At 30.3% G+C, this 13141-nt stretch overlaps 1 pseudogene; it reads right to left on the reverse strand.

The window, feature by feature from the left end:
* Positions 1-583: 583 nt before the first annotated feature.
* The window catches only part of LOC113386383, a 51740-nt pseudogene continuing 39182 nt past the window's right edge, over positions 584-13141 (reverse strand).

Here is a 13141-nt window from a genome sequence, read left to right on the forward strand (position 1 = left end):
AAATTCCAAATTCCAAATTGATTTTAATCAGAATCTAACTTGAATCTTACTAGATTCTAGACAAACTAACTAAATTTGCACCAGATTCTTATAAAATGCTCACTAATTTTGCATCATTCCTTGATTGCATTCTGAACAAATTCATGCTAGATTTATATTGGATTCTCACTGGAATGTTATTGGATTCATACTAGATTATTTTTAGTCTGTGCTGAATGTTATTAGATTTTTACCAAAATATTATTAGGTTCTACATAGCTTTTTATTACATTCTAACTCATTTGAATTTGATAATAACTGAAATCTGAACAATTAAAGAATAAAACAATAATGAAAATACCATCTCCACCTAGTTAGTTGATAATATAAGTTTAAATTTTTTTGTATCAATTCTAGACTGTTTCAATAATATTTGCCATTTTATAATAATTGTTTACAAAATAAAAAAATCCAAAAACTGCAGGTTTTATTATTTTTTATAATTTTCATCTGAATTTTATCCAAGCTCTCTTTCAACTCGGTTTGTCATCGTTTCTGAATCGTGAGCTAATTTATATTTTATGTATAGAAATTCTCATCTCATTTATTCTAAAGCTTTTTTCTGTCCTTTTGTTCTCCACAAACGACAGACAAAGTTGTTAGTGCTTTCATTAGGGCCCAAAAAAGACCTAAAACAAATACATATCGTGGGTAATTGTCACAGAATTTCGTTGTGAAAAGTGTAATGGAAAAATAATAAATTAATGAGATTCTTTTTGCAGAGATTACAAACTGTTATTATTACATTTCAGAGCTCGTAGAATGCTAGGTATATATTTTATGCTGTATTTAAAATATTTCAAGAGCAATTTTATTTTTACTGAAAATCTTTATCTTATCCATGTTTTACCTTTACCTTTGTCTGATCGACAAAAAATCATTACAATTAATAACCATTAGCACTTCTTTTGATCTACAACAGCCTTTCGCCCTAATAAACACTCTCCATGCATATCAAAGAGAATATAAACTCCCCTTTTGGACGCCCAAACATATATTTATACTCGATAAATAATTCTTCCACTCACAAAAAATGAAAACAGACACATGAAAACAGTAAATCGATATGAAATTAATTATGTATGAATTATTTCCGTAAAGAAGCATGTGTTTTATATCCAATATATGAAATTAATGAAATTCATGTTTGTCTGTGATTTATGCAATGCGCGCTGCTAGATTTGATTGATGGCGGACGAGAGAACCCACGCCGGGGCTAGGGCTAGGGCTAGGGCTAGGGAAAATTAGTTAGAACAGAGCTGGGAAATCTAAAATTTGAATTTAGTTTTAAGCAGAATTGTGCCTTAAGGCAAATTGCATGAACTTTCCAACATTTATACATAAATATCTTGACCAATAAGAATTGAGATTTCTGGAGCAATTCCGCCGTAGCAGAGCATCATAACATAGCGTTGTCATGGCAACTTGTATGCTTGTTATTGGTAGTGAAAATTAGGGAAACTTCTATGTATTTGCTGTGCCATTAGGTGTATTTTACCTATAAACAAAGCAAGGAAGTATGTTATGATAACTCCATCATCCAAAATTCTGTTATCATAAGATGTAAAATAAGCCTGAGGTGAAATCTGTTGAATTTTATCTATTTCGTGTTCTAAAAATTTATTTTATTTAAGTGTGGACACGTCAACTGCAATCAGTAGCTACCAACAAAATATGAAACGTACGATTGTTTGATACAGATTCTGATTAGAATCACAAAAGCGCGCGGCGAAATTCTAAACTTTGATGAATTTTTATAATTCAACCGCTCATCGTAGGCCTATAATGTTTCAGTGTGTTATTTCAGACTACAGAATTTATGATACAAAGTTTCACGAAAATCGGCAAAAAAAATTATTTTCAAAATCGATTCTAAAATGTGGGCTAAAACGTGGATGAAAATACTTTACCTTTCCACTAATTTCAAAGAATCGGCTCGGCGAATCTTTTAAATTTCTAGAATTGATCCTGCTGTTTTTGAGAAAATGTCGACAAAAGGTTAAAAATCGGTTCACATACACATAAGCATTTTAGAAATTTTGATAATATAATATTTGAAATAATTAAAATTTAATGATGTCTGGAGAAATTTATTGGAATAGTTAAAATATATAGTGATTTTTATTAAATTTCAGAGTGAATTTTATAAGAAAACTGGAAAATCTTATTCAATTTCTTTAAAAAAATTATTAAAATGCATATAATAAGTGTGACTTTTTTTAAATACTGATACGTATAGATATTAGAATATTACCAAGAAAAAGTTATGAGATGTATGAAGGTTAGTACCTTACAAGCAAAATATTTTACAATTTTTTTATTCTACATTAATAATTTTTTTTTCAAAAAAATGTTGCCATATATGACATCGTAGTTAAAAGTATGTAAAATCTATCATCACTAATAGACAAGACAACCATTAAGTAGCCTTCTAATAAAGCTAGATAGTGGAAAATACATTACAACACCTTAGAATACTAAAAAAAGTTCGGAGTGCTGTTATAAAATTCTGTTATTTCTCAATATTTATTTCAACAAAATAATTAAAGAAAAAACTCGTATACCAAACCTTACTTGATGGCTAAATTTAATACTATTATATAACTTTATTTATAATTTAATATAAATATTCAATTTTCATATGCAACAAAAATATATCCAACATGGAATCGGATGATCCGATCCGATTCGGATCACCACTGGATGACCTTTCGATCTTTTTTCTTTATTTTATAAACCATCAAAATTACTGAATGTGTTATTAGAATGACAGATTGTAATTCACAAATGTAAAAAATAAAAAAATACTACAAAGATATTGCATTAACCGATAAATAGAATAAAAATCATATTATCTGATATGAATAGAAAAATTGCATCTTTAACTAGTTTGAGATAAAATTAATTTACAAGCCTATATCTGAGAAATTAGCTGGTACAGCCAAAGCGTACATCCATACGTTAAGTCATCAACAAAAAGTGAAAACAATTACCGAAGTGATATTAATTATAAATAATATTCTGCAAGAGAAGTAAATTTTCTATTATATTTAAAGATTTTTTTTACATTTTCGTAAAATCTTTTCCAGATCTGCTCAGATAATGAACCCACACACCAATATCCCACATAGCTCCGTCAGACCGCCATACCGCCATACCGGCGGCGGTGTGTCAAATCAATGTTCAATGGCCGTGGATATGCCCTCAGTAATTATTTCAATTATTGTATCAATCTTATGTAACCCATTAATATTGACAACTATACGCAAACGCTGGTTTCGGTATATATAGACATTACTACACTACTGTTATCGAATTGAAAATACGTATTCGAATCGAGTACCTATTTTGATTTCATTTCGATGAGAAACGCCAACATATGTAATCAATCATTGATTAAACTAAATTTGTGATTTACGTGAAAAACGATATTAACAAAATTATTTTTTTTATATATAGGAAAAAATACTGTTATTTTTATTATTTGTCTCAATTGTATATTTGTATAGTATGTATTTGTATCCCAGAACTCGTTTTTTTAAAAAAAAAAGATTTTTTATGTTTAAATGTCTTTGTAAATTTTGTTGTTTTTGCGAAGCAATCGCGCTTTAGAGACGAAATATTGAAGCGCGCCAGCGCCGCATTGCAGTGTCTCCGATAAAAATTGGTATGGAAGCCTTAGAAATATAAACAAAAGTACTTATTAAATTATGATTATAAAATATCTGATACTTTGTTGTGCATATGTCTAATGACCTTTTTGACCGCCAAATGGCCTTTTTTACGGTTTTTATGAAATCTCTGGGCTTACCTTCTTAAAAATTTAATCAGTTTATAGTTCTGTCAATACACTAAGGGACCTATTCTGCCGCATAATAGACAAATGTTATAGCAAGGCCATATTACGCTCCAACTTTCATACATTATGCTACTAAATCATACTGAATACTGTCAAAATGCCATGTATTTGCTGTGCATACACCATACAGGCGTTTTACACATATTGCAACGTCACTCGTATGTTATGAACCTGAGTCCGAAAGACCTTGTAATCTAACATCGTTTTTTTGACATTTGTGCGGTTATGTTTTCTATCTGACAACCTGAGAAAATTGCCTGACTGCACAGCAATAACATGGTTTTTGTCAATATTTAGAACGAATTTATGTGGAAGGTTTTTCATAACATAGCCTGCCTTGCCATAACATTGGTCTGTTATGCGGCAGAATCGAGCCCTGATTCAAGATATTGGCACTTTTTCCCTGTATTTTCAAAACATCTGGTTAACCTTTACCAAAAATTAATCAGCACGTTTTTCCATCAATACGATTTGAAAGGTTTTTGAAATATTCAAACCGCTTGATCCGTGTTCTCGAAATCGTCGACAAAATTTGTATCCGCATACACACACACATACATCCATTTTTTCTAAGGTATGCCAAAATGTTCAGAAACCTTTGAAACGTAAATACAGTCAACCCTCCGTTAATACGGCATTCTGAGTACACATTTTCCATACTACACGGACTAAAAATCCGACATTCCTCCGACTACACGGACTTCCTATTACACGGTTTTTGTTCAACAGCCCACAAGTTCCTTGCGCAATCTATTAGTGATTTATGTAACTGGATATCAAAAGGGTATTATTGTAAGTTTTGTTATCGACTTTTATCTTTTAGATTACATAATGGTCTGATTATATAATAGCTGTCTAAGAACACGTTTGAACTGACTACTCTGCAGCGCCAATTTTTGAATAAGATGTCTATGTCTTACATGCAATTTCGTCCGGATTACTCCTACTTCAAGTTGTATTTCATAGTCTCCATACAGCACGATAAAAATGGTGCAATTTGTACTAACTCTGAGTCTCTCATAGTGCGGTTCCTATACTGCATTATATAATATATGTTAAATCGCCGCGTTAACCGAGGGTTGACTGTATATATAATAAATGTTTTTGATTTTTTTGCAATTACCATAACTTACCCTACGGGTTTTCAGGATTTCGTGTTATATCAAAAAAAATTTCTAACTTATCTCGCACCATTACATTTACTTGCCAATCCATTTCCATGAAGAACTATGTGTTACAACTATCTAAGGATTTGTATCTGCTTTAACTGAAATCTCTAATTCATCTCTTAAAGCAACGTTCCTTCGTAGTAGTTTCTTCGCAACGAGGGCATTCGGAAGGGAACGCGGGTTTTAGTTTAATTAATTCACACCGCATCGCGTCACGGTAAGCAAGACATAACAATGGTCCCGAAGCACGCTACCAACCACTTCGCTCGGCTCTCTCCGCCCTGTGCCGCACAACCCCGCTGCACCCTAGATACAAGTCCGCGACTATTTAGTGAGACGAGAGCTGGGAGGTAATGGAAAGAACTACTAGCTGTAAGGAGCATCTTGTCTTGAGGTAAGTCGTATGAACCTCCCAATACGTATAAATAATTATCTTAATCGAGAAAAAATGAGGTTCAAATATCTAGGTAAAACACTCATCATCTTTTAGTAAAAGCGAAAATAAAATTTTTATTTTACTAAAAAACAATCCATCCAGTTTCAAATTGATGTCTTCCAAACATACATACTTCTAATATCTGAAATTGTATAAACTAAGTAAATTTATTTAACACATTTTATTTCATCTACTTTGGGTTATAAAAATGTATTTTATTTAACTGACGTCAACTGTAATCAGTAGCTTCCTTTAAAACATGGAATATTCATATGCGCCAGCATAGATTCTGATTAGAATCGAACAAGCACGCAACGAATTTTAAAATGTTGAAACGGCCTATAATATTTTAGTATGTTATTACAGACTAAGAAATCTATCTGTATACAAAGTTTTTCTAAAATTAGCGAAAACAATTCCAACATTTGGTTATAAAGAATTGGCTTCGTCGATCTAAAAACTAATCACAAAACTTGGACAAACTTTTAAACTTTTCTGGTTATCATAAAGAAACTGTTCTGCCAATCGTTGTGCAAGCCTGAGGAAGTCAACCGTAATCAGTAGTTTCTTTTGAAACACGAAACGTACATATGCTTCGGCATAGATTCTGATTAGAATCGCGTTATCGCGCCTCCAAATTCTAAACTTTGTAATTTTTTTTTATAAATCTACCGCTTATCGCAGTATATTAGTATGTTATTTTAGTCTACGAAATCTATCTTTATACCAAGTTTCATTAAAATTGGCGAAAAAAATATCAATTTTATTTATGGTGATTTTTATCAATCACCATGTTAGTCATCCAATTTCTTTCGAACAGTCTTTTTTAAATCAAGTCAAGAGTGGGCTAAAATGTGGACAAACTTTTACACTTTTCTGCTTATCATAAAAAAAACTGCTTTGCCGATCGTTGTGCAAAACTGATAAAAGCTAGTCCTTATCAAGTTACATCGAATGGCTTTAAATTTTTTAGAATTGATCCAGCCGTTTTTGATAAAACGTCGTCGAAAGATAAGATATCAGCTCTCTCTCTCATACACACACATACAAACTTTTTTCAAATTTTCAATTCAATTCAGAATAACTTGAAATGTCGAGAAAACAAATTTGCAAAAGCTAACTCTTTAACAATTATAATCATTTTTGATAAAAATTATATAAAAATTCAATATTTAGGTTTTTTGCATATGCGCAATTTTGACATTTTTAATAAATTTTAACTCCCAACATTTTAAAATATGGTTCAAAATTTATAAAAAAATAACACAAATATTTAAAATTATAAAATTATTAAAAATGTAATACTATCCTAGATTTATAACACTTTATTTCAAAAGTTAATATTTCAATATTCATTTTTTTAGTTTACGGGCAACCTGATATCAAGCAGTAGTATCCAATAAACCCAAACTATGCTTATAAGTAAAAATAGCCCTTTCTGGACAATGTTGCAACTAACTGAATATGATCAGTATTTGATATATTCTAATATTAAATACATTTCAAATGTAGAAAGGTTAACCGTTGGGTTGCTTAATCGAAAAAGCAACATTTTGAACAACATTTGAAGAGCTATCAAGTTTTTAAAATCAATGAAAATAAAAAAAAATACTTTTGATAAAAATATGATGTAAAAAGAAAATAAGAGAGAAAAATTCCACAGTATCATATAAATAATATTTTTCATTTTTTGTAATATTTTTGTGATAGGCCTACCGTCTATCGTCCGCGGTTCACTCCAATCACCGCGTAAATTTCACGTGGCGGAAGATCCAGGCAGGATTTCACGGAGGAATGGCGATGCCTAAGTTATACGGGTTAATAGGATAGCTATTATTAGCATTGTCGCATAGGAATGAGAGCTTCCTTCGACAAATCGACAAATGAATATATAGAATCCGACACTGATTTTAAGACAAAATATATAAGATAATTCATAGACTTTATTCGAATAAGGTAATAATATTAAATGTTTTTCAAATATCCTATTCCTAAGACTAATGCTCTATTAAACTCACCTATAATGCTAATGTCCTCTTATTTCATCTTCAAAGTATCGATATTCACAATACATCCGTAAAACAATTAATTACCATCTGTACAAGTTATTCTTGATATTTTCTCGCGAATATGTTATTTCCATCATATATAATTTAGTTTTACCGTTAAGAATTAGATAGTTTTTTATTTTGTGTTATGTATTTTTATGTTATAAATTATATTATGTTATGTATTGTTATATCATAGAATAGTATATATACGTTATTATAATATGTATTATTAAAATTGTATTTTTAAGTTCTCCTGGAGCTACTCTGTGGGCTATATGATAAATAAATAAATAAATAAAATATATTAAAAATTTGAAATTCCAATTATGTAATTCAATTAAAATGAAATCAGTGTTAGACTAGACCAGCACCTGTAATGACTTCAAGAAAATTTATATGTGGCATGCTTTGTAGTGGGTAAATCTTCGATATTATTTGTATTAGCTGCCCCTTTCACTTATATACCACATACTTGACATTCATAATCAGTTAGTTATTTAAATACTAAATTCTTCTATACATATTTTTTATGGCTAAACAACGTTGTGCCTCCTACTAGGTTGTTCGAATTCCGATAAATCTTTTTGAAGTTTATTAACAAGATTTTTTAAAATGTAAATGATTATAAAAATATACTAACATTGTTGAAATAAATGGAAAAAAATTAGAAAAACAACATGTCATTCTTCAATATTGAAATCATTTTGACATCATCATTCTGACAGCATTTTCATCTGCCAAAAATGTGATTTGACTTGAAATTTGAATTTAGGTTCAATTACGAACCTAACAATTTTTAGATTATAATGTAATAATGGCTATGAATAAGAAAAATTTAATGCCTACATTGCCGTTGCCAGAAATGATGAGCCAAAAATTAAAATAATGTGAGATACTGTATATGCTTGGCAGATGAAATAATGTTTTTCAGTTTGACAGACTATGTTTTTTAATTTATGCTTGTCATACTTTGCCTTACTTTACTAAATTCACAATACAAAAAAACTTATTTAATTTAAACAAAAATTTTTAGTCATAGATAACCAAAAAATAAAATTTATACATCTACAGGTATGAGTAAAACTATTATATAACACTGGGCATTAAAATAAATTGAACCATTAGAAATAAATTTGTTCTAAGTATTGCTGTATTTAATTTGTAATATACAATTTAATATTACAATTTTAAAGAATACATTTCAAAATTTGTTTGTTTAATATTAGAAAATTTGGATCTTTTGATTTGTAGACGTGGGTAGAGGACAACGTCTGTCGGGACAGCTAGTATATATTTATATATATATATATATATATATATATATATACATCCAATGGCGTTTATAAAAAGTTCAATCATGAACTTTATTCGCACCAGGGACATTAATTCATAAAATGGATTCGCAAACGCGAAACGAACAAAAAGCATTAATATCTGAATTGTTCATAAAACGCACTCCGCAGTAAAAAATCGCGTATAAAAATAATGCCGGTCTCACGGAAATGTGAAACTTGTAAAAAACATGAATTATCGTAACCTTTAATTAAAGAAAATCGTAAAAAGTGAACGAAGTCCAAGCGAACTTACCCCATGCTCGTATTGAACACTTATTGTCAAAAGTTTCTTTCCTTGGATAAAGGATAATAATTATTTTTATAAAATAAGACTTAAAGTTGAAATACATAAAATTTACAAATATTTAATTTATTCTTATAATAATTGAACAAGGCAAATAATTCTTTTATCACAAACCTATTTCTAACCTTTTTTATCATACATTCAGTTTAGGTTGGCATGGAAGAAAAGAATTTCTTGTTACAGAATTGTGGTACCACGATATTTGCTGTGTCAGCTCAAACTATAATTCCGACTTATTCCGGATTCATTTTTCCCATAGAAAGTATACGCTGATATATAAAAATGTATGCATGATAGAATATGTACGTATATAGATTGTGAATCTACAATATGTATATTTTGTAAGTGGCAGATAATTCTGATAGTAAAATAAATTTTGCCTAAAAAATATATGTACAAAATAACTATCGTTTTAGAACAAATCTGGTTTCAAGCTTAAATACAATTAGGATTTGTTTAAATAATATATTTTTTCTTCATTTTCAAACTGAATAAATATTTCACAATGACCGGCTAAGCCGTCTTTTTGTAATTAGTATTCAATACCAGATTTCTCTAAAATTCTCATTAAATCCTTATTAGTAAACTCTACTAAATTCTCATTGGATTCGTACTAGATTCTTGGTGGATTTTTGTAAAATTCTGATAAGGTTCACACGGTAACCTTATAAGTATCTTATTAGATTCTTATTGGATCATCACTAGAAGGTTATTGGATTCTATCAAGAATCTGATTGAGTACCCATTAGGGTCCTACATACGTACACATACTTTTTCCAAATTATTTTTAGTATTTTTTGTAATATTTTAGATTTTCGTTACAATCAAGTTATCATCTAATAAGAATGTATAATAGCAAGAATGTCACAAGAAACCAATTTGCAGCTAATAAAAATCAAATAAAAATCTAGCCAGAGTCTTACAATAATCCTGTAAAAATTTTATAAGGGCCTATTTGGGATCTGGTTGTGATCTAGTAAGATTCGAGTTAGAATCATATTCGAATCTAGTTAGAATTCGTTTGGAATTTGTAGAGTTTTGTAATATTTCAGTTAGAATTTAATGACACAAATACTGTCGAATCAATATATTTGGATTTTGATTACATAATCCGTGTTTCATTAATATTAGCTATGAATATTTAATTACATCAAATGATTTGATTCGTATATCATTTCTCAGCCTATCAAGTAGGTACATGTTGTAGATATTTGCTCATGTTATTCGCGAATTTCCATTAGCAAAGGATCTACTAAACCATGCTTAATTGCAAGCATTAATATTTGATTGCGTGTAATGCTTCTGGGTAGGCGAAATGTTCTTGCCAAGGTGTATCTTGACTTAATGTGCTTTTTATTATAATTTATTTTGGATTTTTAAGAGATAGATTAGGAGCTGATTCGTGAACCAGCTTCAATAATTTTATTGATGATTATATTTTGGCTGCGATTTTATAATAGATGTATATTTATATTGGAAGAAGTAATTGTTCATGATGATAAGTTTGTAATGCAAAATTGCTTTATCAAAATATAGAAGCATGAAATACGATTTTATACGCGTAAGCATCCGCGATTTTTGGAAACAAAAAAGGTTCGCGCTTCGTGAGTGAACCGGATACTGATATTATATTTGTTTCCCCTTTCCGGGTTGCCTTACAGATAAATTAGACAAGGAGCCAGACAACATTTTTACATATATCAAGTTCCTAGATACTCTCCTCGAGCAACCTGATATCATGCAATATGATACAACTGTCACTTAGAAAAAATTGATAGCGATGTTTTCCAGTATAAATAGGCCCTGACAAATGAATAATACGTTGGATTACCATATATAACTAGTTGTAAGTGGCGTGAGGGCAAGTTGCATGAGCTCCTCAACATGTGTAACTAATATTCTTGATCAACGAAAAATCTATATATTAATTTATGAGTGATTTATAATTGTAACGAGCTGCTGTATAACGTGAGCAACTATCGCAGATCTTTCAATATTGAACAAACATTTTTAATATACCTTATTGAGAAACACATACATGCAGTATTTTCTAGAATTGAGGCCAAATATTCTAGATTTTAATTAATTTTTATCAATGAACCCCTTCGTAGGACTATAATATTTTAGTATGTTTATTAAGACTACTTACTCAGAATCCCAAGTTGAACTCCAACGATGGTTCTTACGGCAAGAAAAAATCGAATAATTACCGGAAAAACCCTAAAAACAGCCCTTTTCTTTTTCACATACAAACGTTAGTATTTTCATATTTTTGCCATCGGATACGGAATACTTACTCAAGTCGTATGAGCGTTTTGGGTCTGAATTTTTTTACTGTGCTCCAATTCGTATGAAAATTCAAAATTAGGTTTATCTTACTCTCAAGTTCAAAAGTGAAAATAATTTAGACTCCTTCGCCATTTCCCGGGTATGACATCCTTCTCAGTGGTGTAATTTCATTTTTTTCAAAATAACGTCGTTTACCGATTGAAAGAACTAATTATAAGAAAAAAATGTTTTATAATGTTTTTCAAAAAAGCAAATACTCATTATTTTATTAAAAGCAGCTGCACATTTAAGATGCATATGAGTAGATGTACGAGTATATACATTTCGGTATAGACTGTAGTGTAAAAAATCATAATAATTTTTAACTAATTGGTACATATCAATATAGGTTATTAAAAAAATTGGAACTTTTGAATTGTAAACATAAGTACAGGACAACGTCTGTCGGGTCATCAAGTTCTAAATAAATGACTAGACGATCGTATCAAAACTAGCTAACGCGAGTGCTTATCCAGTTTTATTAAATGATTTTTAAATTTTTGAAATCGACTCAGCAGTTTTTGAGAAAATTACTTACTTTTGAGGTCAAACAACGCTGCTAATTTTTCAAACTTTGATGAAAGACAAAATTTTCACACTTTTGTTAACACTAATTACAAAGACATGGCTCGGCTGATCGTCGAGCAAAACTGATAAGCGCTTGTCTTCATCGAGATACATTGAATCAAAAATTTGAAATATTGAAATTTGAAAAGGTCAAAAATCTGCTCACATAAAAGTAATACAATTTATTTTAAACAAAATTATTTCTTACAAGAGAATTCTACTTTCTATATGAAAATTTTAGAATGCTGAAGAATGTTTTTGTGGTAACCTCTTGCTTTCGCATCTTGTTTCGGATTCGATATCCACCTTCCAGATTGGCATCAAGCGGTAGTAATTTCAGATGATCACTTTAGATTATGCATCTAACATTTGGTACTAAGATTTGGAGCATTGTTATTTTGTCATAAAGTATCCAAATACAACCATCAAATCCACTAATATATAATTACTCTTGTTTCTTAGATAACTCAAACACGCAGCTCGTCGACCCGGAGCTTTGGCAACGGGTCGACACGCCAGATGTTCTTGTTCCCACGAAACGCACATTATTTTTTCCAAATTTGGCCACATTCGATTTAGAGGTCGAGAAAACATAAAATTAGCATATCGTTTTTTTTGCGAAAACAAACTTTTCCTTCGGAGCAAATTAGTTGATTAAAGTAGAGATAATTTTTTAATTTGATATTATGATTTCTGACCCCCAATCCATTTACAGCTCCTCCTCTATCATATTTGTTTCCGTGTCTTGTAACGGCAGGACATAATAGAATTTTTTATATATCCTTCGACGTATTACGTACACAAGATTCCGGACTGAAATCCTCTTATGACGAAACCTGATCAGCGAAAAAAAAGCAAAAAACGAAAAAGGACTCATATGACAAGATCGCATGGATGTGTATGAGATTACGCTCATACGCGCTACTGGAACTTAATGCGTTATGTATACATGTCGACTTACAAAAGACCATGTTTGACAACAACCATACGAAAATAGATAATAAATCGCATTTGAACGCGAAGTAACACTGTTGGAATATTTTGGCAGTTGTAA

The sequence above is a fragment of the Ctenocephalides felis genome, unplaced genomic scaffold (assembly GCF_003426905.1).
Source record: "Ctenocephalides felis isolate EL2017-DRISC unplaced genomic scaffold, ASM342690v1 CF-g0.4_SCAFFOLD_03571, whole genome shotgun sequence".
In the NCBI taxonomy this organism is placed as follows: domain Eukaryota; kingdom Metazoa; phylum Arthropoda; class Insecta; order Siphonaptera; family Pulicidae; genus Ctenocephalides; species Ctenocephalides felis.